The sequence below is a fragment of the Rana temporaria genome, chromosome 7 (genome assembly GCF_905171775.1).
Source record: "Rana temporaria chromosome 7, aRanTem1.1, whole genome shotgun sequence".
In the NCBI taxonomy this organism is placed as follows: Eukaryota; Metazoa; Chordata; class Amphibia; order Anura; family Ranidae; genus Rana; species Rana temporaria.
The window spans coordinates 156,630,463-156,656,614 of NC_053495.1; the positions used below are offsets into that span (position 1 = coordinate 156,630,463).

The 26,152-nt window shown below is 43.8% G+C and overlaps 1 protein-coding gene across 2 annotated transcripts in view; it reads left to right on the forward strand.

Annotated features, from left to right (window-relative positions):
* The first annotated feature begins 12,695 nt into the window (after window positions 1–12,695).
* The window catches only part of FAM163A (family with sequence similarity 163 member A), a 70,291-nt gene continuing 56,834 nt past the window's right edge, over window positions 12,696–26,152 (forward strand). The window contains exon 1 of one of the 2 annotated variants that reach the window (XM_040360210.1): window positions 12,696–13,102. The gene's annotated coding sequence lies outside the window, so the exon portion shown is untranslated. The remainder of the gene's footprint in view (window positions 13,103–26,152) is intronic. The other variant, XM_040360209.1, reaches the window with a different exon arrangement.

A 26,152-nucleotide genomic window follows, 5' to 3' on the forward strand; every position in this document is an offset into this window, starting at 1 on the left:
TGTAGGTACGAATCCGACTTGATCCATATCGACTAGCTCGGGTAACCATACTTGGATCCGTCTTGCTAGTAACTTCGTAAAGAGTTTTAAATCGGAGTTTAACAATGAAATCGGCCTATAGCTGCCGCACTCCGCCGGATCTTTCCCATCTTTGGGAATGACTATAATTTGAGCTAGTAATGCGTCCGGCGGGAACCCAGCCGTCTGGCCTACTGCATTGAGAAACTCTGCTAACTGCCCTCTCAGTAGTGTTACAAATTCTTTATAGTATCTTATCGTATAGCCATCCGGTCCCGGGGCTTTCCCTTCCTTCATAGTTTTTAACGTTGCCTCTATTTCTTCTATCGAGATGGGGGTGTCTAAACTGGCCTGAGCTATTGATGGTAACCTAGCTAAGTCCATTGCTGAAAGATATTCTTCTATTTTGGGTGGGGCTACTGGTAGCTGTGCCAAATTATATAGAGAGGAATAATATCTCCCAAACTCCTCCACTATCTCCTTTGGCGTACGTTTTAATTGTCCCTCCTTCCCCTTGATTTGCGGGACATACGTTTGTTGACTTTTCTCTTTCAATTTCCCAGCTAGTAGTTTACTACACTTGTCTCCAAATTCGTAATTTATTTTCCTTCCCCTTTGTATTATTGCTTTGGCCTTATAGCGTAGGATCTCTGTCAACTGCCTTCTCAGGTGGCTCAATTCTCTGCCTATTTGAGGGGTATGTGTCTTTTTATGTTGTAGTTCTAATTCCTGGATCTCTGTTAGTAAATTTTTAACCTGCTGTTCTCGCTTCCTTTTTAGAATCGATCCATGTCTGATAAGGACCCCCCTGATCACCGCTTTGTGCGCTTCCCACACCATCCCTAGATTACTCCCGGGGGTAGCATTACATTTTTACCTGTATCTGTAATGTTACTTTATAGTACAAAAGCCTGTGAAATCATATAGTAACATGGTACATTGCATTTCCTAGCCAGAAGAACCCCGACACTAACACTATCCCCCCTTGCAACCCCAACACTAAGGCTGCTTTCACACTGAGGCGCTCTGCAGGCGCTATTGCGCTAAAAATAGCGCCTGCAATGCGCCCTGAAAGAACCGCTCCTTTCTATCCAGTGTGAAAGCCTGGGGGCTTTCACACTGGAGCGTTGTGCTGGCGGTACGCTAAAAAAAAGTCCTGCCATACCGCTCCTATAGCGCCCCTGCTTATTGAAATCAATAGTTTAGCGCCTCAAACGCTGCAAAGCGGCATTTTTGCGGGCGGGTTTAAACCTTTTTCGGCTGCTAGGCGGTTAAAATCTCACCGATAGAATCTGAAAATCGCGGCAAACACGACGGTAAAACGCCACTAAAAATAGCGGCGCTTTACCGCCAGTGCACCAAGCGTCTCAGTGTGAAAGTACCCTAACTCTCACATTGACCTTCCCTCCAACACTAACCCTGTTTAATGGTTTACCCCTTGTTTTCATAATTACTTCTTCTGCTCTGAGATATGCTACGCTGGAAACTAACCCCTTTGCAACATAAAATGGTTCTAAAGGCAGAAGTTTTTTTTTTTTTGTTTGTTTTTACCTTAATGCATTTAAGGTATATATATATATATATATAATGTGTGTGTGTGTGTGTATGTGTATATATATATATATATATATATATATATATATATATATATATATATATATATATATATATATATATATATATATATATATATATATATATATTGTTTTTTTTTATTTATTTTTTATATAAAAAAGGGGGTTGTCATCTGGGGATCTCCGGGCCCCTGGGGACCTCCGGACCCTTTAATAAAAAAATAAAAATATATTAAAAAAATAAATAAAGGGGGGTATGCCATCCGGGGCCCTGGGGACCTTGTTTTCATAATTACTTCTTCTGCTCTGAGATATGCTATGCTGGAAACTAACCCCTTTGCAACATAAAATGGTTCTAAAGGCAGAAGTTTTTTTTTTTTTGTTTGTTTTTACCTTAATGCATTTAAGGTATATATATATATGTGTGTGTGTGTGTGTGTGTGTGTGTGTGTGTGTGTGTGTGTGTGTGTGTGTTTGTGTGTGTGTATGTGTATATATATATATATATATATATATATATATATATATATATATATATATATTGTTTTTTTTATTTATTTTTTATATAAAAAAGGGGGTTGTCATCTGGGGATCTCCGGGCCCCTGGGGACCTCCGGACCCTTTAATAAAAAAATAAAAATAAATTAAAAAAATAAATAAAGAAGGGTATGCCATCCGGGGCCCTGGGGACCTCCGGGCCCCTTACAGGTGTACTGACTGTACCCCCCTGATGGCAGCCCTGGTTTTGCATGCAGGATATTGAAAGAATGGACAGATTTTTTGCTATACTTTTACCTGAACATGGTGTGGGCTAAATTATTCAAAAACTGAAAAAAATAAAAGTAAAAAAATTGAGTTGGCAATAGTAAAATATACAAATAGATGTAAAAAAAAATGTAAATCGGCAGGCAATACTCAAGAGCCATACACTATATTACCAAAAGTATTGGGACACCTGCCTTTACACGCACATGAACTTTAATGGCATCCCAGTCTTAGTTCATAGGGTCCACAATTGAGTTGGCCCACCCTTTGCAGCTATAACAGCTTCAACTCTTCAGGGAAGGCTGTCCACAAGGTTTAGGTGTGTGTCTATGGGAATGTTTGACCATTCTTCCAGAAGTGCATTTGTGAGGTCAGGCACTGATCCCAAAGGTGTTCTATCGGATTGAAGTCAGGACTCTGTGCAGGCCAGTCAATTTCCTCCACTTCAAACTCGCTCATCCATGTCTTTATGGACCTTGCTGTGTGCACTGGTCCAAATCATTTGGTGGAGGGGGTTATGGTGTGGGGTTGTTCTTCATGGGTTAGGTTTGGCCCATTTTCCTCTTAAATTTAAAGTCTGACAGTAGCTGATAAAGTAAAAAGTAATGTTTTGCATTATAACTAGTTTGATACCTGCTGAAATCGAGCTGTTTTATTCACCTCCAGCACTCCTGAATCATTATTCTCACTGACTTCCTGGTTTGCGGTGCGCATTCATTCTTGCTACATCACGGCCTAATGGGAACTACAGTTCCCATTGGGATTAGCCTCCATGCCTGTGAGGGATAAGAGAGCATCCTCACGCAGGGCTGTAGTCATAGGGAGGGGGTGATCACATTCCGCTTTCCACCATGTAAAACGGCTCAGATGCTGGTGGAAAGCAAGAAGAGGAGAGACAGGAAATGGCATTTTCAAACCTGGATTACTGTATTTTGGAGGTCAAAAGGAAAAACGAGGTAAGTGATATTTAAATGCTCTAGCTTACAGCAATCAATTGATCTAATAAAAAACGAACCTTTAGTGTTCCTTTAAGGTGTCAGTATACCAAGACATTTTGGACAATTTCATGTTCCCAACTTTGTGAGAACAGTTTGGGGAAGGTCCCTTCCTGTTCCAACATGACTGACAAAGCAAGGTCCATAAAGACATGGATGAGCGAGTTTGATGGAGGAACTTGACTGGCCTGCACCTCAACCCGATAGAACACCTTTGGGATGGATTAGAGTGGAGACTGCGAGCCGGGCCATCCCATCCAACATCATTGCCTGACATCACAAATGTGCTTCTGGAAGAATGGTCAAATATTCCCATAGAGACACTTCTAAACCTTGTGGACAAACTTTCCTAGAGAGTTGAAGCTGTTATAGCCGCAAAGGGTGGGCCAACTCAATATTGAACCTTTCGGACTAAGACGCCATTAAAGTTCATGTGCATCTAAGGCCCCGTACTCACGACCAAACATGTCTGCTGAAACTGGTCCGCGGACCAGTTTCAGCAGACATGTTTGGCCGTGTGTAGGCCCGAGCGGACCATTTTCGGGCGGATCGGACAGGTTTCCAGCGGACAACTGTTTCCTGGACTTGCTTTAAAACAGTCCGCTGGAAACCTGTCCGCCCGGACATGTACGGTCGTCTGTACAGACCTACCGTACATGTCCTGCCGCCCGCCATCCCTCGCATGCGTCGAATGACTTCGACGCATGCGTGGAAGCCTTTTAAAGGCAGGCCGCCCACGTCGCCGCGTCATTGTCGCAGCGACACCGCTTCATCGACGCGGCGACACCGCAGACACGCCCCGCGGACACGCCCCGCGTATTGTTTACGCGCGGACCTCTGTTCGATGGTGTGTACGGCCATCGAACAGAAGTCCCCGGGCAGTCCCCGGGCAGACATGTCCGATGAAAACGGTCCGCGGACCGGTTTCATCGGACATGTTTGATCGTGAGTACTCGGCCTAAAAGCATGCATCCCAATACTTTTGGTAATATAGTGTATGTTAGCCCAAGTCTAGCAACATCTGGAAAATCCTTCCCTTTGAAGATTCCAACACTAGTTTGATAAGCTCTTGGATCCCCACGGAGAAAAATGCTATAGAAATATATATTTTTTATATTATTATTATTATTATTGCAGAACTGCGTGCCTCACTGTGCCCATCTGCATGCCTCACTGTGCTCAGCTGCATGCCTCATGCGCCTGATCAGCCGGCACTGTGACGTGCCTTGTGTCTCTACTGCCCATTTCCTACTGCGCATGTGCGAATCTTGCGGCGCTGTATGAATGGGCGGCTGCTTTCTGGGATACACAGTTTCCAGAAGGCAGCGCGCACCATTCCCCAGAAGACAACGCGAGGATGGAGACCAGCCGCGGACTAGGAAGAGGCAGACTAGGAAGATACACATAGCAACCGCAATTTCTGGTAAGTAAACTTTTTTATTTTTTTTTATTTATTTTTTTGTGGAATTTTGGTGACTTTTTTTTATTTTATTTTTTTGGGGTGGACCTCCACTTTAAGCTTGTTCTTACTTTTTACCCAAGTATTCATCCTTTACCAAAGAGCCATGCCTTTAAAAATGGTAGATAAAAAATATTACACAGATAAGTCAAGGCTGAAATTTAAAGGTTAGGGATTCTTTATAATGTATTGTTGGGTCTGTAAATATTATTTCTTGTACTGTAAATGTTTCTCTTACTACCGTATGTAGGAGTCAGAGATTCTTTGTAAGTGACTCATTCACCTCTACACAATAGTCTTATGTCTGTGATAATGCAGTTATCGCGCCGTGATGTAGGATGTAAGATGCGTTATTTTATTTGTAACTAATCTGGAATGTTTAAGGTTAAAGTTTTCCTCTCCCCCCCCCCCACCTTCTTTTTTCTTTATTTTAAGCTGGTGATCTTACCGGGAACACACTTGCGGCCCTGGGGTGACACAACCATACTGTAGCTAGGAGGAGGAGCATTGTCATCCTGGGACAGGGAGTGTGTTAGGACTACAAAACACTTCCCTTTCTCCAAAACATAGGGAGGGGATGTGTTTTGTAGTCCACTGAGATAGCTGGGAACAATGCTAACTGATTGTTGTGTTGTGCAGAGGCAAAGAGTTTTCATGATTTTAGTTTACATGATTTTTGGCTGGATGATCCGCACATTTTTTGCACTTGTCAATCTGATATAACAAAGTGCTTTCAATTGTATATTTAATAGTTATTGTTAGTTTAAATACACTTTAAAGCGGAGGTTCACCCAAAAAAACAAGTATATAACATTACATTCTGTATACCTCAAACATGTACAGTATGCTGTGTGTGTGTTTTTTTTTTTTGGGGGTGTACATACAGTATTATCGCTATTTTTCACCTAGCTTCCGGGTACTAGCTCCCGCGGGAGTAGGCGTTCCTATGCAGTGGCGCAATGTCCTCTGGGACTTCGCCCAGATGATTGACGTGCCTGAAAAAAACTTCCCCCCGGCAGATAAGGCGCGTCACGAATTTCCCAAACTAGCCGAACTGCGAGCCAGCTCTATACGGCGCCTGCGCACCGACTAGAAGCCGTATAGAGCCGACTCGCAGTTCGGCTAGTTTCGGAAACTCGTGACGCGCCTTATCTGCCGGGGGGAAGTTTTTGTCAGGCACGTCAATCATCTGGGCGAAGTCCCAGAGGACATTGCGCCACTGCATAGAAACGCCTACTCCCGCGGGAGCTAGTACCCGGAAGCCAGGTGAAAAATAGCGATAATACCGTATGTACACTCCCAAAAAAGAAAAACAAACAGCATACTGTACATGTTTAAGGTATACAGAATGTAATGTTATATACTTGTTTTTTGGGTGAACCTCCGCTTTAAGTCTGCTATTCAGCATACATGCATGCATATCCATACATCCATGCTACTTATGTGTTGCTTGTCTACTGTGCACTTGAACACATTATACAGTATATATATCAGTGTTGCCAACTGTCAGTATTTTTACTGGCAGCCAGTAAAAAACAGGCAATTTTCTCCTGCCAGTAAATGCCAGTAAAAGTAAAAGGTTGCCAGTAAAAAATATGGCTGTGACGCTCAGCTTGGTCCGGAGCTGAGATTATCTGAGTGCCTACTACAGTGTGATCGGCTGGCTCTGGCAGAAGTGGTGCCTGAGCATGTCGTGTGATGTAATGGTGCAATGGAGCCAAGCAGAGCGGCCAGAGCCTCGTGTGCGGGTCTGCGGTATAGGAGCAAGGCAGGCTGGGACCGGGGCCGTCAGTGCTGTTTAGACTTGAGTGGACTGGAGGGATCACTTGGCTTGGAGAGAGACTGTCACTGTGACTCAGAATGGGATATGTTGTGTTAGTAAGGTCTCATCATCATCTGTGCTCCTGCACACTGTTAGTGCCACTGTGAAAGTAAATTTTATGTGTGTGTGCCGCCCATTCTAATTTCTTGCCCTCCTAAAGCCTGTCCCTGAACTACTTGCATACTATATCTAAAAAAAAAAATAGGAAATATATTTCTTGCCTTATTATCTACCTTAAATCATATTTCTAATTGTATTTCTAATTGCATATTGTATTTGTTTGTAGCCTAAATACTGTAATTTGAACTTAAAACTGTAATTTTGTAACTTTTGGAAATGTCAGTAAAAACTGGCTGTGCCAGTAAATCTTGGGTGTTGTGTCAGTAGATTTCAATCTGGTAGGTTGGCAACATATATATATATACTCTAGTATATAGTGTACTCTAGTATGAGCCAGGTTTTTCATCACTTTTTGTGTGCTGAAAATGCCCCCTTGGCTTATACTCGACTCACTGCTGGGAAACTGAGTCAGTGTTCCGTCATGGATGAGGACAAGGAGGCGGGGCTTTGTTACACTGGACGGCCGTCGACTAGACCGCACGTCACATTCCCGGGAGATCAGGCGCATGAGGCATGCAGATGGGCACAGTGAGGCATGCAGATGGGCACAGTGAGGCTACAAATGGGCATTGTTCATCCTCTTTTCCACTTACAGTAGCTGCTGCATTTCTCACCCTAGGCTTATACTCGAGTCAATACATTTTCCCATTTTTTTGTGGTAAAATTTGGTGACTCGGCTTATATTCGGGTCGGCTTATACTCGAGTATGTGTGTGTGTGTGTGTGTGTGTGTGTGTGTGTGTGTGTGTGTGTGTATATATATATATATATATATATATATATATATATATATATATATATATAAAATATATATATATATATATATAATATATGTGTGTGTGTGTGTAAAAGTGTGGCGCCAGTGTAGACCCGCCTATTATGGAAGGGTCAATAGGCGGGTCTACACTGGCGCCACACTTTTACTTTTATACTTTACAATTATCCTTTTGTTGTGTTGGCAGCCTAAATCTTTGTAATTTTTAGTTTTGCGCAATTTTTTATATATATATATATATATATATATATATATATATATATATATATATATATATATATATATTACGCACACGCATGCGCGCGCGCACACACACACACACACTTTATATATGCAGTATATATAGTTATACATTGAATATCCATATATACATGTTATCTAAGTGTTTATTGTACTTATATAATTAGATATGAGTTTGGATTAGAGATACTGCAATTCTATGTGTTCTGCATACTTTATAGATTGTTCAAGATAAGCTCGTCCAGCCGTATTTCAGCAGTATGGGCAGCAGTCACAGCCTGGACCCAGGTGATAGCCCTGGGAAGCATTGAGTGTTTCAGGAAAATTATGTAAGCATTTCTGTCTACTTTGTGCCTTGTCTACTGTGTATCATTTCCCTGAGGCTCTGTATACTTCCCAGGGCTATCAACTGGGTCCAGGGTGCTTTTCATGGTGCTGGAATCACACAAACAACCCTAGCTTGTCTGCAAGTGGCTGCCAATTATGAATAGATTCTAAATCTCAATTGTGAAATCCCATTAAAACTAACATATATACCGTGTGTGTGTATGTGTATGTGTATATATATATACACAGTATCTCACAAAAGTGAGTACGCCCCTCCAAATTTTTGTAAATATGTTATTATATCTTTTCATGCAACAACACTGAAGAAATGACACTTTGCTACAATGTAAAGTAGTGAGTGTGCAGCTTGTAAAACAGTGTACATTTGCTGTCCCCTCAAAAAAATGCAACACAGCCATTACAGTCTAAACTGCTGGCAACAAAAGTGAATACACCCCTAAGTGAAAATGTCCAAATTGGGCCCATTAGCCATTTTCCCTCCCCGGTGTCATTTAACTCGCTAGTGTTAGAAGGTCTCAGGTGTGAATGGGGAGCAGGTGTGTTAAATTTGGAGTTATCGCTCTCACTCTCTCATACTGGTCACTGGAAGTTCAACATGGCACCTCATGGCAAAGAACTCTGGAGGAGTTGAAAAAAAAAAAAATTGTTGCTCTACATAAAGATGACCTAGGCTATAAGAAGAAGGTTTGGTTTGCAGCAGAACATGCGAACAGGCAAAAAATGTGTTTGAACACGCGAACACCATTAAAGTCTATGGGACACGAACGTGAAAAAGCTAAAGTGATAATTTTAAAGGTTAATATGAAAGTTATTGTCATAAAAAGTGTTTGGGAACCCGGGTCCTGCCTCAGGGGACATGTATCAATGTAAAAACTGATGCAGGTTTTTCAGGAGCAGTGATTTTAATAATGCTTAAAGTGAAACAGTAAAGGTGAAATATTCCTTTAAATTTTGTACCTGGGGGTGTCTATAGTATGACTGTAAAGTGACACATTTTTCCCGTGTTTAGAACAGTCCCTGCGCAAAATGTCATTTCTAAAGGGGGAAAAAAGTCATTTAAAAATACTTGTGGCTATAATGAATTGTCGGGTCCCGGCAATACAGTTAAAAGTCATTGCAAAAAATGGCATGGGTTCCCCCCACCCCCCAGTCCATTACCCCGAACCAACATTTTTAAAAAAAATTGCATGGGGTCCCCCCAAATTCCATACCAGGCCCTTTAGGTCTGGTATGGATATTAAGGGGAACCCTGCGCCAAATTTTAAAAAAATGGCATAGGAGTCCCCGTCAAAATCCATACCAGACCGTTCAGGTCTGGTATGGATTTTAAGGGGTACCACATGTCAAAATAAAAAAAATGGCGTGGGGTTTCTCCAAAAAAAAAAACACCAGACCCTTATCTGAGCATGCAACCTGGCAGGCCACCAAAGACCCCCCAAAGCACATTGTCCCCATGTCCTCCGTTCCATCAGAGGGGGACAGGGGGTGGCCCAGCCCTTAGCTATTTAGGAGCTGTCATGGCGGGTGTAGCGTCTTTCGGTGGGTGGAATCGGATTGTGGCGGCGTGTTTTTCTGTAACCTGGGTCGAGAATGGATTGTATCGCTGGATTTTTTTTGTTTTATAAATGACTTGTCCCAAACTGTGTCTTGTGTTTTTTACCATTTTTTACATTTTTTTGTGAAATGGTAGGGGTACAATGTACCCCATTACCAATTCACATGGGGGCCAGGATCTGGGGGTCCCCTTTGTTATAGGAGGCTTCCAGATTCCAATAAGCCCCCACCCGCATACCCCCACAACCACCGTTCAAGGGTTGTGGGGATGAGGCCCTTGTCCCCATCAACATGGGGACAAGGTGCTTTGGGGGTCTTAGACCCCCAAAGCATCCTCCCCATGTTGAGGGCAGGTGGCCTGGTATGGTTCAGGAGGGGGGACCGCTCTCTCGTCCTCCCCTTTTTTCCTGCGGCCTTTGGCGCAGGGTTCCCCTTAACATCCATACCAGACCTGAAGGGCCTGGTATGGAATTTGGGGGGAACCCCTATGCAATTTAATTAAATTAAAATGTTGGTTTGGGGTTCCTCTTAATATTCATACCAGACCCAAAGGGCCTCATAATGGACTGGGTGGGGGACCCATGCCGTTTTTTTTTATTACTTTTAAATGTATTGCCGGGACCCGTCAATTCATTATAGCTGCGAGTAGTTTTTAAATTACTTTTTCCTTTAGAAATTTAATTTTGCGCAGGGACTGTTCTAAACACAGGAAAAATGCGCCACTTTACAGGCTTTACTTTTCTATAAACACCCTCAGGTACGAAATTTAAAGGAATATTTATATTTTAGTGTTTCAATTTAAGCATTATTAAAATCACTGCTCCCAAAAAGATGGCAGTTTTTAAAACTTTTTTTTTTGCATTGATACATGTCCCCTGGGGCAGGACCCAGGTCCCCAAACACTTTTTTATGACAATAACTTGCATATTAACCTTTAAAAATAGGACTTTTAATTTCTCCCATAGACTTTTAAAGGCTGTTCCGTGGCTTTCGAATTTGCTGCAAACACCCCAAATTGTTCGCTATTCGGCAAACAGGAGAACACCCGATGTTCGAGTTGAACTTATGTTCGACTCGAACATCTGGCTCATCCCTAATGAATAGATAGGTGGATGGATGGATATATGGATATATGGGTGGATGGATAGGTGGGTGGATGGATAGATAGGTGGATGGATGGATGGATGGATATATGGGTGGATAGATAGGTGGGTGGATGGATAGATAGGTGGATGGATATATGGGTGGGTAGGTGGGTGGATGGATTAATGGATAGGTGGGTGGGTGGAGGAATGGATAGGGGGATAGATGGATGGATGGATGGATAGGTGGGTGGGTGGATGGATGGATAAGTTGGTGGATGAATGGATAGGTGGATCAATAGGTGGGTGGGGGGATGGATGGGTGGGTGGATGAATAGGTACATGGATGGATAGATAGGTGGGTGGATGGATGGAAAGGTTGGTGGATGAATGGATAGGTGGATGGATAGATAGGTGGATGAATAGGTGGGTAGGTGGATGAATAGGTGGGTGGGTGGATGGATAGATAGATAGGTGGATGAATGAATAGGTGGGTGGGTGGATGGATGAATAGGTGGGTGGATAGATAGATGGATGGATAGGGGGATGGATGGATAGGTGGGTGGATAGATAGGTGGGTCGGTGGATGAATGAATAGGTGGGCGGGTGGATAGATAGGTGGATGAATGAATAGGTGGGCGGGTGGATAGATAGGTGGGTGGATAGATAGGTGGATGAATGAATAGGTGGGCGGGTGGATAGATAGGTGGGTGGATAGATAGGTGGATGAATGAATAGGTGGGCGGGTGGATAGATAGGTGGATGAATGAATAGGTGGGTGGGTGGATAGATAGGTGGGTGGATAGATAGGTGGATGAATGAATAGGTGGGCGGGTGGATAGATAGGTGGATGAATGAATAGGTGGGTGGGTGGATAGATAGGTGGGTGGATAGATAGGTGGATGAATGAATAGGTGGGCGGGTGGATAGATAGGTGGATGAATGAATAGGTGGGTGGATGGATAGATAGGTGGATGAATGAATAGGTGGGTGGGTGGATGGATGAATAGGTGGATGGATAGATAGATGGATGGATAGGGGGATGGATGGATAGGTGGGTGGATAGATAGGTGGGTCGGTGGATGAATGAATAGGTGGGCGGGTGGATAGATAGGTGGATGAATGAATAGGTGGGTGGGTGGATAGATAGGTGGATGAATGAATAGGTGGGCGGGTGGATAGATAGGTGGGTGGATAGATAGGTGGATGAATGAATAGATGGGCGGGTGGATAGATAGGTGGGTGGATAGATAGGTGGATGAATGAATAGGTGGGCGGTGGATAGATAGGTGGATGAATGAATAGGTGGGTGGGTGGATGGATAGATAGATAGATGGATGGATAGGGGGATGGATGGATAGGTGGGTGGATAGATAGGTGGGTGGGTGGGTGGATGGATAGATAGGTGGATGAATGAATAGGTGGGTGGGTGGATAGATAGGTGGATGAATGAATGAATAGGTGGGTGGGTGGATAGATAGGTGGATGAATGAATAGGTGGATAGATAGATGGATGGATAGGGGGGTGAATGAATGGATGGATAAGTGGATGGTTGGATAGGTAGGTGGGTGGATAGATAGACAGACAGATATAAGGTGTTCGATGTATAAATATTTTAGAGCTGAGTTCTGATTATCTTTATGCTCTTTGTGCTGCAGACTTTATTAATGGTTGGCAGCATCTTGCAGATTTCAGCACCATGGACAGCAGGCACTGCCCGGTGACAGCCCTGGGATGTATAGAGCTCAGATGACGAATCTTCTATGTGCAGTAGGCACCCCTTTGGCAATAGATAGTGTAACTGTATGTATATAGAGTATATATTTTGTATATTGATGTATACATGTTACCTGTGCATTTCTTGTAGGCTTATTGTTATGGGGGAGGACAGCAATTCTAGTTTTTGCTCTGCAGACTTTAGCTCTCAGCAGCCGAGCAGTGTGTGTGATTTCAGCACCATGGACAGCAGAGCGGACGGAGGTGACAGCCCTGGGTAGTGTATAGAGGAGGAAGGCTGTGTGTCTGCTCTGTGCACATGTGAAGGGCTGGCATTGTCTTTATGAATGATTATCCTGTTTGTTTGTGTCTGTGATAGGGTGATGGGGCTCTGTGCTCAGAGGAAGGGGCAGATCTCCCCTTGTTTCCAATAGGATTTCCCTTCATTGGACAAGTGGTAGAGTTGGGGGAGGGGTGGAGGCAGCAATATCACATACCCATGTTGTCTGTCTTATGTAGCAGCAGCTGGGAGAGAAGGATGCACTCACCTCCCCTGTGACCGAGCAGCAGCAGCTCTACACCCAACTCCATTCACACAGCTGCCTTACCTACCAGGAGGATCAGGAGATCCAGAGTAAGTTGGCTTGCATACCATCTCATGCTGATATTTCTGCTCTGCCATATGCATTTGCTGTTGTCACTTGATCACCTTAGCTGTTTGGTGAAATGATGGTATCAATGGATTTTATAATGTGCATTTGACCTCATTAATTTAGCAGCCCTTGCTGGATTTGTTACAAGTGTCATGTTATGCAGTCCCTGCCCCCCCTCCCCTATGCTGTTTGTTCTGTTGGATGTTTGCTGTTAGGGAGGATAGATGCATTCCTCATACACCCTGGATAAGCAACACTAGTATAGTGTATAGGAGAAACCAAGGAATCCACTAGCTGCTGTGTGTTCAGGTGTGAGGAATCCATCTGTGCTGGATAGAGGAAGGATGCTCCTATTTACATAATGGTGCAGCATGGCTGTGTTCAGTGTGATCAGTCTACTGAGCCTTACTACACAGGAACAGAGAGGCTGGAGAGAGAAGATGAAGTAGCATGAGATCCCAGGCTCTACTGATCCTTACTACACAGGAGCAGAGAGGCCGGACAGAGAAGATGAAGTAGCATGAGATCCCAGGCTCTACTGATCCTTACTACACAGGAGCAGAGAGGCTGGAGAGAGAAGATGAAGTAGCATGAGATCCCAGGCTCTACTGATCCTTACTACACATGAGCATAGAGGCCGGAGAGAGAAGATGAAGTAGCATGAGATCCCAGGCTCTACTGATCCTTACTACACAGGAACAGAGAGTCTGGAGATAGAAGATGAAGTAGCATGAGATCCCAGGCTCTACTGATCCTTACTACACAGGAACAGAGAGTCTGGAGATAGAAGATGAAGTAGCATGAGATCCCAGGCTCTACTGATCCTTACTACACAGGAACAGAGAGTCTGGAGATAGAAGATGAAGTAGCATGAGATCCCAGGCTCTACTGATCCTTACTACACAGGAGCAGAGAGGCCAGAGAGAGAAGATGAAGTATCATGAGATCCCAGGCTCTACTGATCCTTACTACACAGGAGCAGAGAGGCTGGAGAGAGAAGATGAAGTATCATGAGATTCCAGGCTCTACTGAGCCTTACTACACAGGAGCAGAGAGGCTGGAGAGAGAAGATGAAGTAGCATGAGATCCCAGGCTCTACTGATCCTTACTACACAGGAGCAGAGAGGCCAGAGAGAGAAGATGAAGAATCATGAGATCCCAGGCTCTACTGATCCTTACTACACAGGAGCAGAGAGGCTGGAGAGAGAAGATGAAGTATCATGAGATCCCAGGCTCTACTGAGCCTTACTACACAGGAGCAGAGAGGCTGGAGAGAGAAGATGAAGTAGCATGAGATCCCAGGCTCTACTGATCCTTACTACACAGGAGCAGAGAGGCTGGAGAGAGAAGATGAAGTAGCATGAGATCCCATGATCTACTGATCCTTACTACACAGGAGCAGAGAGGCTGGAGAGAGAAGATGAAGTAGCATGAGATCCCAGGCTCTACTGATCCTTACTACACAGGAGCAGAGAGGCTGGAGAGAGAAGATGAAGTAGCATGAGATCCCAGGCTCTACTGATCCTTACTACACAGGAGCAGAGAGGCTGGAGAGAGAAGATGAAGTAGCATGAGATCCCAGGCTCTACTGATCCTTACTACACAGGAGCATAGAGGCCGGAGAGAGAAGATGAAGTAGCATGAGATCCCAGGCTCTACTGATCCTTACTACACAGGAGCAGAGAGGCTGGAGATAGAAGATGAAGTAGCATGAGATCCCAGGCTCTACTGATCCTTACTACACAGGAGCAGAGAGGCTGGAGAGAGAAGATGAAGTAGCATGAGATCCCAGGCTCTACTGATCCTTACTACACAGGAGCAGAGAGGCTGGAGAGAGAAGATGAAGTAGCATGAGATCCCATGATCTACTGATCCTTACTACACAGGAGCAGAGAGGCTGGAGATAGAAGATGAAGTAGCATGAGATCCCAGGCTCTACTGATCCTTACTACACATGAGCAGAGAGGCCGGAGAGAGAAGATGAAGTAGCATGAGATCCCAGGCTCTACTGATCCTTACTACACAGGAGCAGAGAGGCTGGAGAGAGAAGATGAAGTATCATGAGATCCCAGGCTCTACTGATCCTTACTACACAGGAGCAGAGAGGCTGGAGATAGAAGAAGTATCATGAGATCCCAGGATCTACTGATCCTTACTACACAGGAGCAGAGAGGCTGGAGAGAGAAGATGCAGTATCATGAGATCCCAGGCTCTACTGATCCTCACTACACAGGAACAGAGAGTCTGGAGATAGAAGATGAAGTAGCATGAGATCCCAGGCTCTACTGATCCTTACTACACAGGAACAGAGAGTCTGGAGAGAGAAGATGAAGTATCATTGGATCTCACATGTCCTTGTACTGGCTGCTGCTCCTTCTACTCTCTCTTGTACACAAGTCATCTCTCCCATTCAAATTTTTCACTGATTTTCATTATAGAATATTATGCTTGGTATATAATGTATACAGTAGAGAACACTGCTTCTCAAGTCTATTCTAGTATGTGTCTTTGTATAGTAACCAATGTTTATTTACCGAGATTAGATATACTCTTTACCATTTTTGGTGGATTAAGGGAAACTATACTTTCCAGATGATATGTGATTTTCGCAATTCTTTTGTACCAATGTGGTTGATTGTTAAGCTGGCCTTGCACCAGTAGAATTTTGGTCCAAATGTTTCATTTTTGGAAGGTGTATTTCATTTTCTAACGGTTAGTGAGGTTCAGTTTTCAGCCATAGTGAAGAGAAAATTTGAAGGAGTAGGATGTGAAATTGTTCTTGAACAGACAAAGTTCTAACGGTGAATGTGTTTTCTCTTGTAGGAAAAATCATACATATTTAAAGCGGAACTTTACCCATAATAACTTGATAGAAGAATAATGTTCTTTAGTAAGGATCATACATTCCACATTAATAACTGTGCTACCAAAATGAGTGCATGCTGTAGATTGCCTCCTGCATTGCTCCTGTTTCTTCTTTTTAACTATCAGAAGGGCCCCATAAAAGCTGTACATTCCTTGGCTGAGATATTCCACTATAGGGTTTATATGTCCTTCTGTACATGGCTTACCTAGTGATAAGACCAGATTGCCTTATGAAAATGAGTACTGGAAAGGACTTCTGTTTGTCCATTTCACAAAGTATCTCATAAAAAATTGCAATACTTGTGAAAGTATTTTGAAATCTAATAATAGGAGGAAATGGGTTGACTGGGTATGGTAATCAACTTTGTCACCATTATGTGCAAATTTTGTTTCTATGGTGTGTGATGGAACTAATGAAATCATGTTTCAGGGCTTGTTGAGATTACTTTAGAAATAGAATGTTTTTAACCACTTCCCGCCGGCCTATAGCAGAATGACGGCCGGACGGTGGTTCTGTTATCTTGACTGGGCATCATATGACGCCTTTCAGGATAATATGCCGGTGCACCCGCTGGGACATGCAGCACAGCGATCGGTGGTTCTGTATGTCACTCTCTGAAGGAGGCTCCTTACTACATGATCAGCAGTGCCCTTCAGATGCCAATCAGTAATGGGCACTGATGAGGGGGCACTGATGGGCACTGATGAGGAGGCACTGATCTATAGAATTGATGGGCACTGATAGGCTACACTGATATGCAGCACTGATGGGCACTAATGGGCACCAATAGGCAGCACTAATGGGTGGCACCGATGAGCACTAACAGGTGGCACTGATTGGTGCCACTGGTAAGGACTGATAGATGGCACTGGATAGGCAGCACTGATGAGGAGCTACTGACAGTAGCTCCTCATCAGTGCTGCCTATCCAGTGCCATCTATCAGTCCCTATCAGTGGCACGATCAGTGCTACCTATTACTGCTCATCGGTGCCACCCATCAGTGCCCATCAGTGCTGCCTATTGGTGCCCATTTGTGCCCATCAGTGCTGCACATCAGTGTAGCCCATCAGTGCCCATCAATTCTATAGATCAGTGCCTCCTCATCAGTGCCCGTTAGATTTTAAAAAATGTGATGGTAAAAGGATCCCATTCACTTGGCTGATGCAATGGCAATTGCATTGTCATATTTAAGGCTCCATGTATACTGGTTTAAAAATCGCTTCTTCAGTTTTGTGTTCTGCCTGTAGAAGCAGCTCAATGATATACACATTAGGGCCCTTTCACACGGGGCCGATCAGTAGTGATCCGCCTCCGTGTGTCCGTCAGCTCAGCGGGGATCCTCCGTAAAATCCCCGCTGAGCCGTCGGCTGACAGGGCGGTCCCCACACACTGTGCAGGGATCGCCCTGTTCTTCCGTCCGAAAAATCGGAGCTTTGCGGAGGCGGGTGATTACGCGTGTCAGCGGATGGTCATCCGCTGACACCCGCAATCACATAGGGACCAATGTATGTCCCGTTTTCATCTGCAATGGATGGATGAAAATGCGGGCATACAGTCCACACATGTGAAAGGGGCCTTAGGGTGATTAGAGGCATATTTGAAATTCAAATTCAGGCAGGAAAAAACACTGGCTTGTGTTTCTGATTGGAGGTTTCTGGCAGAAAAAAAAAGCAAAACTCACCTAAACTTTGTACAGAAAACGCTCTATATGAGGTTTTTTTTGCCAAGGGAACTGGCATTTTATAAGCCCAGTGTGCACGGGGGCTAAAATAAATCAGGAATTTTTACTATTGCTCTGTAGGGAAATGTGAGTGGGTTCTGTAACAGGAGGGCCCATGGAACCCAGAATCCCTTAGAAAGTATGAGATACCTCTGCTTCAGCTCCCCATGCACCTCTTATGTCTAAATCACCCTATGTCTATTAGGGTGACAGAAAATATATATTGGTCTACTTCAAATGGGACAGTAATATTCATTAACAATATCTCTCAAGAAATATGAAGATGTTAGGGCCCTTTCACACGGGCGGATCAGTAATGATCCGCTCCGTGTGTCCGCAAAAGCTCAGCGGGGATCCTCCGTAAAATCCCAGCTGAGCTGGTAGCTGACAGGGCGGTATATATATTATATACACTGTATTTATTGACGTAAAACACTTTTTTACCCTGAAAATAGAGGGTGAACTGTGGCTGTGTGTTATACGCAGGGGCTGTGGAAAGTTTTTTTTTTCCTGAAACTTCCCTCTTAAAGTTAGGGTACATGTTATATGCCTGTGCGGATAAATACGATATATATATATATATATATGTGTGTGTGTATATGTGATATATATTTATATATATATATATATATATATATATATATATATATATATATATATATACACACCATTTTGCATATGTTCTCCTGAAGAAGCGGATGTTGGTTTGCGAAATGCGTTGAGTAGTGCCTGCTTTTTGGCAGAGCTCAGTAAACAATAAAAAACTTGCGTATAGAGGTGTTTAAATGATTTTACAACATGAGGTATGACTGTAGAGCGTAATCAGCCCTTAACAATCAGCTGTATTTCGCTTGTTTTTATGATATAGATTTTATGTTAATATATGAATAAATAAAAACTAGCTACCTACAGTGACACAAATATACAAACATTTAACATATGACAAAAGGTTGGGTAAATGTTTAACCACTTCAATACCGGGCACTTTATCCCCTTCCTGCTCAGGACAATTTTTAGCTTTCACTTTGAATGACAATTGCGCGGTCATACAACCCTGTACCCAAACAACATTTTTATAATTTTCTTCCCATTAATTGAGCTTTCTTTTGGTGATATTTAACCACTTAAGACCCGGACCTTTAGGCAGCTAAAGGACCCGGCCAGGTTTTGCGATTCGGCACTGCGTCGCTTTAACAGACAATTGTGCGACGTAGCTCCCAAACAAAATTGGCGTCCTTTTTTTCCCACAAATAGAGCTTTCTTTGGGTGGTAGTTGATCTACGGTTTTTATTTTTTGCGCTATAAACAAAAATAGAGCGACTTTTTGCTATAATATATATCCCCCAAAAATATATAAAAAAATATATTTTTTCCTCAGTTTAGGCCGATACGTATTCTTCTACCTATGTTTGATAAAAAAAAAATCATAATAAGCGTTTATCGGTTGGTTTGCGCAAAATGTATAGCATTTACAAAATGGGGGATAGTTTTATTGCATTTTTATTATTTCTTTTTTTTTTACTACTAATGGCGGCGATCAGCGATTTTTTTTTTCTTTCATGGCTGCGACATTATGGCGGACACTTCGGACAATTTTGACAAATTTTTGGGACCATTGTAATTTTCACAGCAAAAAATGCATTTAAAATGCATTGTTTACTGTGAAAATGACAATTGCAGTTTGGGAGTTAACCACAAGGGGGCGCTGAAGGGGTTATGTATGACCTAATATGTGTTTATAACTGTAGGGGGGGTGTGGCTGTAGGTGTGACGTCATCGATTGTGTATCCCTATAAAAGGGATCACACGATCGATGACGCCGCCACAGTGAAGAACGGGGAAGCTGTGTTTACACACAGCTCTCCCCGTTCTTCAGCTCCGGGGACCAATCGCGCGACTCCAGCGGCGATCGGGTCTCGTGGTCCCGGTCACGGAGCTTCGGACCGGGTCGCGGGCGCGCGCCCGTGACCCACGGCTGGGCACTAGCACAGGACGTACCTGTATGTGCATGTGCCCAGCCGTGCCATTCTTTGTCCGAAGTGATTTGTCCGGTCACACCCATAGCATACACACGCTCTGACTTTTCTGAAAACTTTTCTAAAACTTTCCCAACATCATGTGGTTTTTCTGCTCCTTTCTGCTCTTTACCGCCACCCTTTGGTCAACTTCTGCTATTGTTGGTTGATTTTAACATTGGTTCTGGGCATGCGTGTTTGTATTTCGGACAAAAGTCCGATGGCTTGCTGTACACACGGTCGGACTAGGCACTATCGGACTTTTGTTGTCGTGAAGTTTGTCCGTTTGCAGACCGAACTTTTTGTCCGATGAAACCCGAAAAAGTTGGTCCGATGGAGCGTACACACGATCGGACAAAAGTGAAAACTTGCAGATTTTGAAGTTTGTTGGACGAAAGTCCGATCGTGTGTACGGGCCTTAACAGTGAAGCACTATGATCAAATCACAAAGAATACATGACAATGGGGGTTATTTATGAAAGGCACTTTGCACTACAAGTGCAGTCGCTGTAATTCTGAGGGGAAGATCTGAAATGAGGGGAAGCTCTGCTGATTTTATTATCCAATCAAGTGCAAGCTAAAATGCTGTTTTTTATTTTCCTTGCATGTCTCCCTCGGATCTACAGCGACTGCACCTCCAAGTGAACTTTCAGTGCACATTAGGCCCCGTACACACGACAGAGGAACTCGACGTGCTTGGCACGTCGAGTTCCTCGTCGAGTTTTGGGATGAAGCCGCCGAGGAGCTCGGCGGGCCGCCTTCTCCCATAGAACAACGAGAAAATAGAGAACATGTTCTCTATTTTCTCGACGAGCTCCTCGGCGGCTCCATCGAGCCAAAAGTGTACACACGACAGAGATTCTCGGCAGAATCCGGGTTTTGACCGAGTTTCTCGGTGAATTCTGCCGAGAAACTCTGTCGTGTGTACGAGGCCTTACACTTGTAGTTTGCACTTGTAGTGCAAAGTGGATTTGCCTTTCGTAAATAACCCCCATTGCACCTGGTAATGAATCCTAATGCAGCAAAAATGATGTTTTACATGTATTGCTAATCTTGATGGTTCTGCAGCTTTATCCTCCATCTGAGGAGTCAAGATTATGATTCTCCTGCAAAATACTTGCCAAGTACAATAAAGCAGTGCTTAAAGTCAGCAGCTACAAATACTGCTGACTTTGAAAATAAGGACACTTACCTGTCCAGGGCGCCCGCAATGTCCTCACCCAAAGCCCACCTGTCCCTCGGCTCCGGGTGGAGGCGTCGGCACCTTCAGTAAAATGAATCGGGAAGTTTTCTACTGCGCATGCGCGAGTCGCGCTGCGTGTTCTGAATGGTCCCTGCTGTCTTCTGGCACCTGTGTGTCTCCCAGAAGACAGCAGGGGAGGACGGGGACAGGTTCTTTGGCAGTTACACAGGTATCTGCTCCCTCCTCCCCCTAAAAGGTGCCAAATGCAAAGAATGCATTAACATAAAAAAAGCTTTTGAGTTTAGAACCACTATAATCTTTATATGTGTGAACTGAAGGATTTATTATTCTGTGCAGACAGTTTTGCTATCTGGCACCGACGGAATCTTGCCTCAAACTTGTGTTGCGTACACACGATTACACCGAATTCTGACCGTCAAGAACGCGGTGACGTACAACACCGAGAAAAATTAAGTTCAATGCTTCCAAGCATGCGTCGACTTGATTCCGAGCATGCGTGGTTTTGGTCGGAATTGCATACAGACGATCGGAATTTCCTCCAAGAACTTTTCTTGTCGGAAAATTTGAGAACCAGCTCTCAAATTTATCTTGGCGGAACTTCCGACCAAAGGCTCGCATTGGACTTTTCTTGTCGGAATTTCCGATCGTGTGCACGCAGCATAACAAAGAAAACAAATGCAGTCATCACATCTTTTGGGTTCAATACGACTTTTAATGTTGTATAATAACCAAAAATCTGCATTCATTAAAGTGTTACTAAACCCAGGACCCTGCATTGACTATATCTGGCCACCCACAGTACACAGAACATGGAAATGGGATTATTTTAGTAATCATAAACTGCTAAATATTTTTTCTCATCAGCAGTATAAAGCAGTCTTGTGACTTCTATTAGTGTGTGGTTAAAGCTTGTAGGAGGAGTTTTCGTTCTCCTCTGACTGTCCTATGAGGCTGCAGGACCCATGACCCTCCATCCGGACAGTGCTGATTGGCCCTGTGCTGATCACATGCACCCTCCCAAGAAAACAGAAAAAACTCTCTAGCAATACACACTAAACTGAGCATGTGCAGAGTGACTCCAAAGGCTCTTTACTATCAGGAGATGGTTTGGGGACAGTGGAAGAAGGGGAGGATCAGATAAGACAGGATCAAACAGTCTTTTTACACAATGCGGAGGATTAACCCTTTAGGTTCTACAGAGACGATAACAAGCATGCTTTATTGCATAAACAGACTGATTTTACTGTTGTGGGTTTAGTAACACTGTAAGTGTTTTCATATTTGACTGGAGTTCAGATGTGAATAAATGAGTGACATAAAAATAAAAATAGTATGTGTGTGACCATGCAAGCATGTGTAGCAGGGAAGGAGGCAAGCACTGGGGTTATCTGCTAAAACTGGAGCGTGCAAAATCTGGTGCAGTTCTGCAAAGATACCAATCAGCTTTTAGTAGGGCCGGCGCTAGCGCAAGGCAACATGGGCACTTGCCCTGCGGCACCAGCGCCGCCAGGGAACAGGGCGGAAAATTGACCGGGACAGTCGCCCGCCCGATCTTGGAGTGTATCTGTACAGTCTGTGGGCTGACACGCGGCGGGGGCGCCTACGTCCTATGTCAGTGAGTGATGTAAGTGGCCCCGCCCCTGGTTCCCCTGGCCGCTCAGCTCAGCCGCATGATGTGATAGAGCGAGGGCTGCTGGAGGCTGAGCAATGGACGGACCAGACCTGCACCAGCAGGCAGTGCAACCTGCGGCCTCATCCTGGAGGCGACGGCGACCTGTTGAGGGGCTCGGGACGGGAGCCGCCTGGTGCACAGATTGGTCAGAAACAGGTAAGGGGGACCGACCTGTTTAGTTTCCTGTTTAAAAAAAAAATGGCACACTGCACTGCTGGGATTTGTAGTCCTCTGTAACTGCTGGTATTCTGCATCACATTTTATTTAATGTATTGCTGGGATTTGTTGTTCCTCTATAGCTGCTGGTATTCTCCATTGCGCAGTATAATGTATTATTGCTGGGATTTGTTGTTCCTCTATAGCTGCTGGTATTCTGCATTGCGCTGTATAATGTATTATTGCTAGGATTTGTAGTTCCTCTATAACTGGTCAGTGGTCATCTGCATTGCGCAGTATAATCATTATACAGCGCAATGGAGAATACCACCAGCTATAGAGGACTACAAATCCCAGCAAAAGTACATTATATACAACGCCATGCAGAATACCAGCAGTTACAGAGGGCTACAAATCCCAGCAATAGTACATTATACAGCGCATTGCAGAATACCAGCAGTTACAGAGGGCTACAAATCCCAGCAATAGTACATTATACAGCGCAATGCAGAATACCAGCAGTTACAGAGGACTACAAATCCCAGCAATAGTACATTATACAGCGCAATGCAGAATACCAGCAGTTACAGAGGACTACAAATCCCAGCAATAGTACATTATACAGCGCAATGCAGAATACCAGCAGTTACAGAGGACTACAAATCCCAGCAATAGTACATTATACAGCGCAGTGCAGAATAACGCCATCTATAGAGGAAGACATCAGATCCCAGCAGTAATACATTATAGTATAGTGTACTATTGCTGGCATGTGTTGTATTCCTCTATAGCTGCTGGTATTCTGTGCTGCGCCGCTGTATAATGTATGTACTATATTGCACACCACACTTTTTTTTTTTTTTTTTACTTCCACTGCTGTTGTGTGCGTGCATGCCGGGGGGGGCGTCAAAATGCACCTTCGCCTGAGTTGGCAAAAATCCTTGCACCGGCCCTGGCTTCCATTTTTTTTTCTGAAAGTTTAAAGCGGGGGTCGGCCTAAAAAAAAAAGGATGGGTCTACTGGCACGTGCCTTGTTGCCAATCCTGTCATTGTTTACAGAGTACGGTCGCCCTGTTTGTAAACATCACATGTAGGAACATGTGCTAAACGTATCATCATATTGCTGTTCAAGGCTGAAACCACATAAATAAGAAGAGATCTATAAATTAAGGTATGGCAGGAAATCAATGCGACTGAGCGCAGAGGTGCCGCCATCCATCATTCTGTCACCTTGCTATTTTCACAGACGTAGAGTAACAGAACACTTGCTTTTTTCCATTGGAACCCTTCAAATAATTTCTTCATTGCATTAATGTTAAAGGTAGAGGACACACACTTTTCAGTTAGCATTTTATATCCCATTATAGCATTTACTTTGTTTTTTGTAATACTGACCAGTGTTAGTTTAGTCGACTAAATGAATACTATTTTAGTAGACTTAAATACGACTAAAACATTTGAGATGACTAAAATATGACTAAAAATAAAAAGGCATTTTAGTCAAAAGACTAAAATGGGACTAAAACTAAAATGCCATTTTAGTCCAAAGAGGTTGTAAAGGTAAAAAAAAAAAACATCCTAAATAGCTTCCTTTACCTTAGACCCCTTTTACACTGAGGAGTTTTTCAGGCGGTACATCGCTAAAAATAACGCTGCTATACCGCCTGAAAAACGCCATTACTGCCTACTCCATGTGAAAGCCCGAGGGCACCGCTAGCGGACGATTCCCGCGGCAATCCCGGCAGTATAACGCCGATATTTTTAGCGGCATTATACCACCATCGCGGCTCCCGCCCCAGTCTGAAAGGGGCCTTAGTGCAGTCCTCCTTCACTTACCTCATCCTTTGATTTTGCTTTTAAATGTCATTATTTCTTCTGAGAAATCCTCACTTCCTGTTCTGTCTGTAACTCCACACAGTAATGCAAGGCTTTCTCCCTGGTGTGGAGTGTCATGCTCGCCCCCTCCCTTGGACTACGGGAGAGTCAGGACACCCACTAACACACAGCTTTTTTCTCTATCTGCAATGTAGAGAGAGTGTCCTGACTCTCCGGTAGTCCAAGGGAGGGGGCGAGCACGACACTCCACACCAGAAAGCCTTGCATTACTGTGTGTAGTTACAGACAGAAGAACAGGAAGTGAGGATTTCTCAGAAGAAATAAGTACATTTAAAAGCAAAATGGAAGGATGAGGTAAGTGAAGGAGGACTGCACTGAGGTAAAGGAAGCTATTTAGGGAAAAAAAATTGTACCTCTACAACCCCTTTAAAGCGGAGTTCCGGCCACAATTTCACTTTTTAAATATAAATACCCCTGTAATACACAAGCTTAATGTATTCTAGTAAAGTTAGTCTGTAAACTAAGGTCCGTTTTGTTAGGTTGTTACAGCATTTAGACACTATATAAAATAGAAAATGACTAGGGCCATCTTAAGTGTGGGCATCATGAAGCCAGACTGTATGACTTCCTGGATTTCAGCCTTGCAAATCTCGCACATGCTCAGTGCTGCACAAGCAGTGTCAGATCAGGTTTCAGCACCTGTACTGTCCAAGTCACATGATTCTTTGAGACTGGGGAATGCACAGACTCTTGGAAAGTTACACCCACTACATTCCCAGGAGTCTGTGCGGTGTAGGTTAGGAAGCATTAAGCACCTAGGTGCAGGAAGTGGGAAGACTAACTATTCTGCCTAGCAACAACACTTTGAAGGCATCTAAAAAAAAAAAAAAATTCGTAAAGGACTAATGACATTTTTTTAAAACTACTGATGTAATGTTATATTTATGGGTGGAACTCCACTTTAAGACTAAAACGAAATTGAAATTTGACTTCAAAATTAACACTGGTCTATAGTGCACGTGGTGTACGCACACGCAGGGGGTACTTGATTTTTCACAGGCAATTTATCAGGGCAATAGCTAGTGTTCTGATGTTGGCACTTCAATCATCACGGCACCATGGTTGGTATGGTGTCAGAATGATTGAAGCACCATATTTCTTATATTACATTGTAATATAAATAAGATGGCCAGTATGGTGGCCTGAGTTTATGGGAGGAGCCCGGAGGGTATTTAAGCAGCCCACTCACACATGCTCTTGCGCTGTCGGTTCAGTGTGCGGTACTACACGTCACTGGGCCGACTCTTTCCAGCTCACCTCATGTCCGTGAGTCTGCGCATTCAATCGCATTCGACACCCTCCCGCCCTTCCCTTTTTCAGGGCACTTCTCAGCATATCCTTCTTCAATTAACTACCCATTACTTACCTTGGGTATGCCCCCTTTTCTTGGCATACTGACCAGACCACCAAGCCACACTTCAGGTCTATTTATGTTGTAAGTCTTGTCGCGTGTTTATGTGATCCACATCTCTCTCTCAGAGGGTAACGACTATAAATGAAA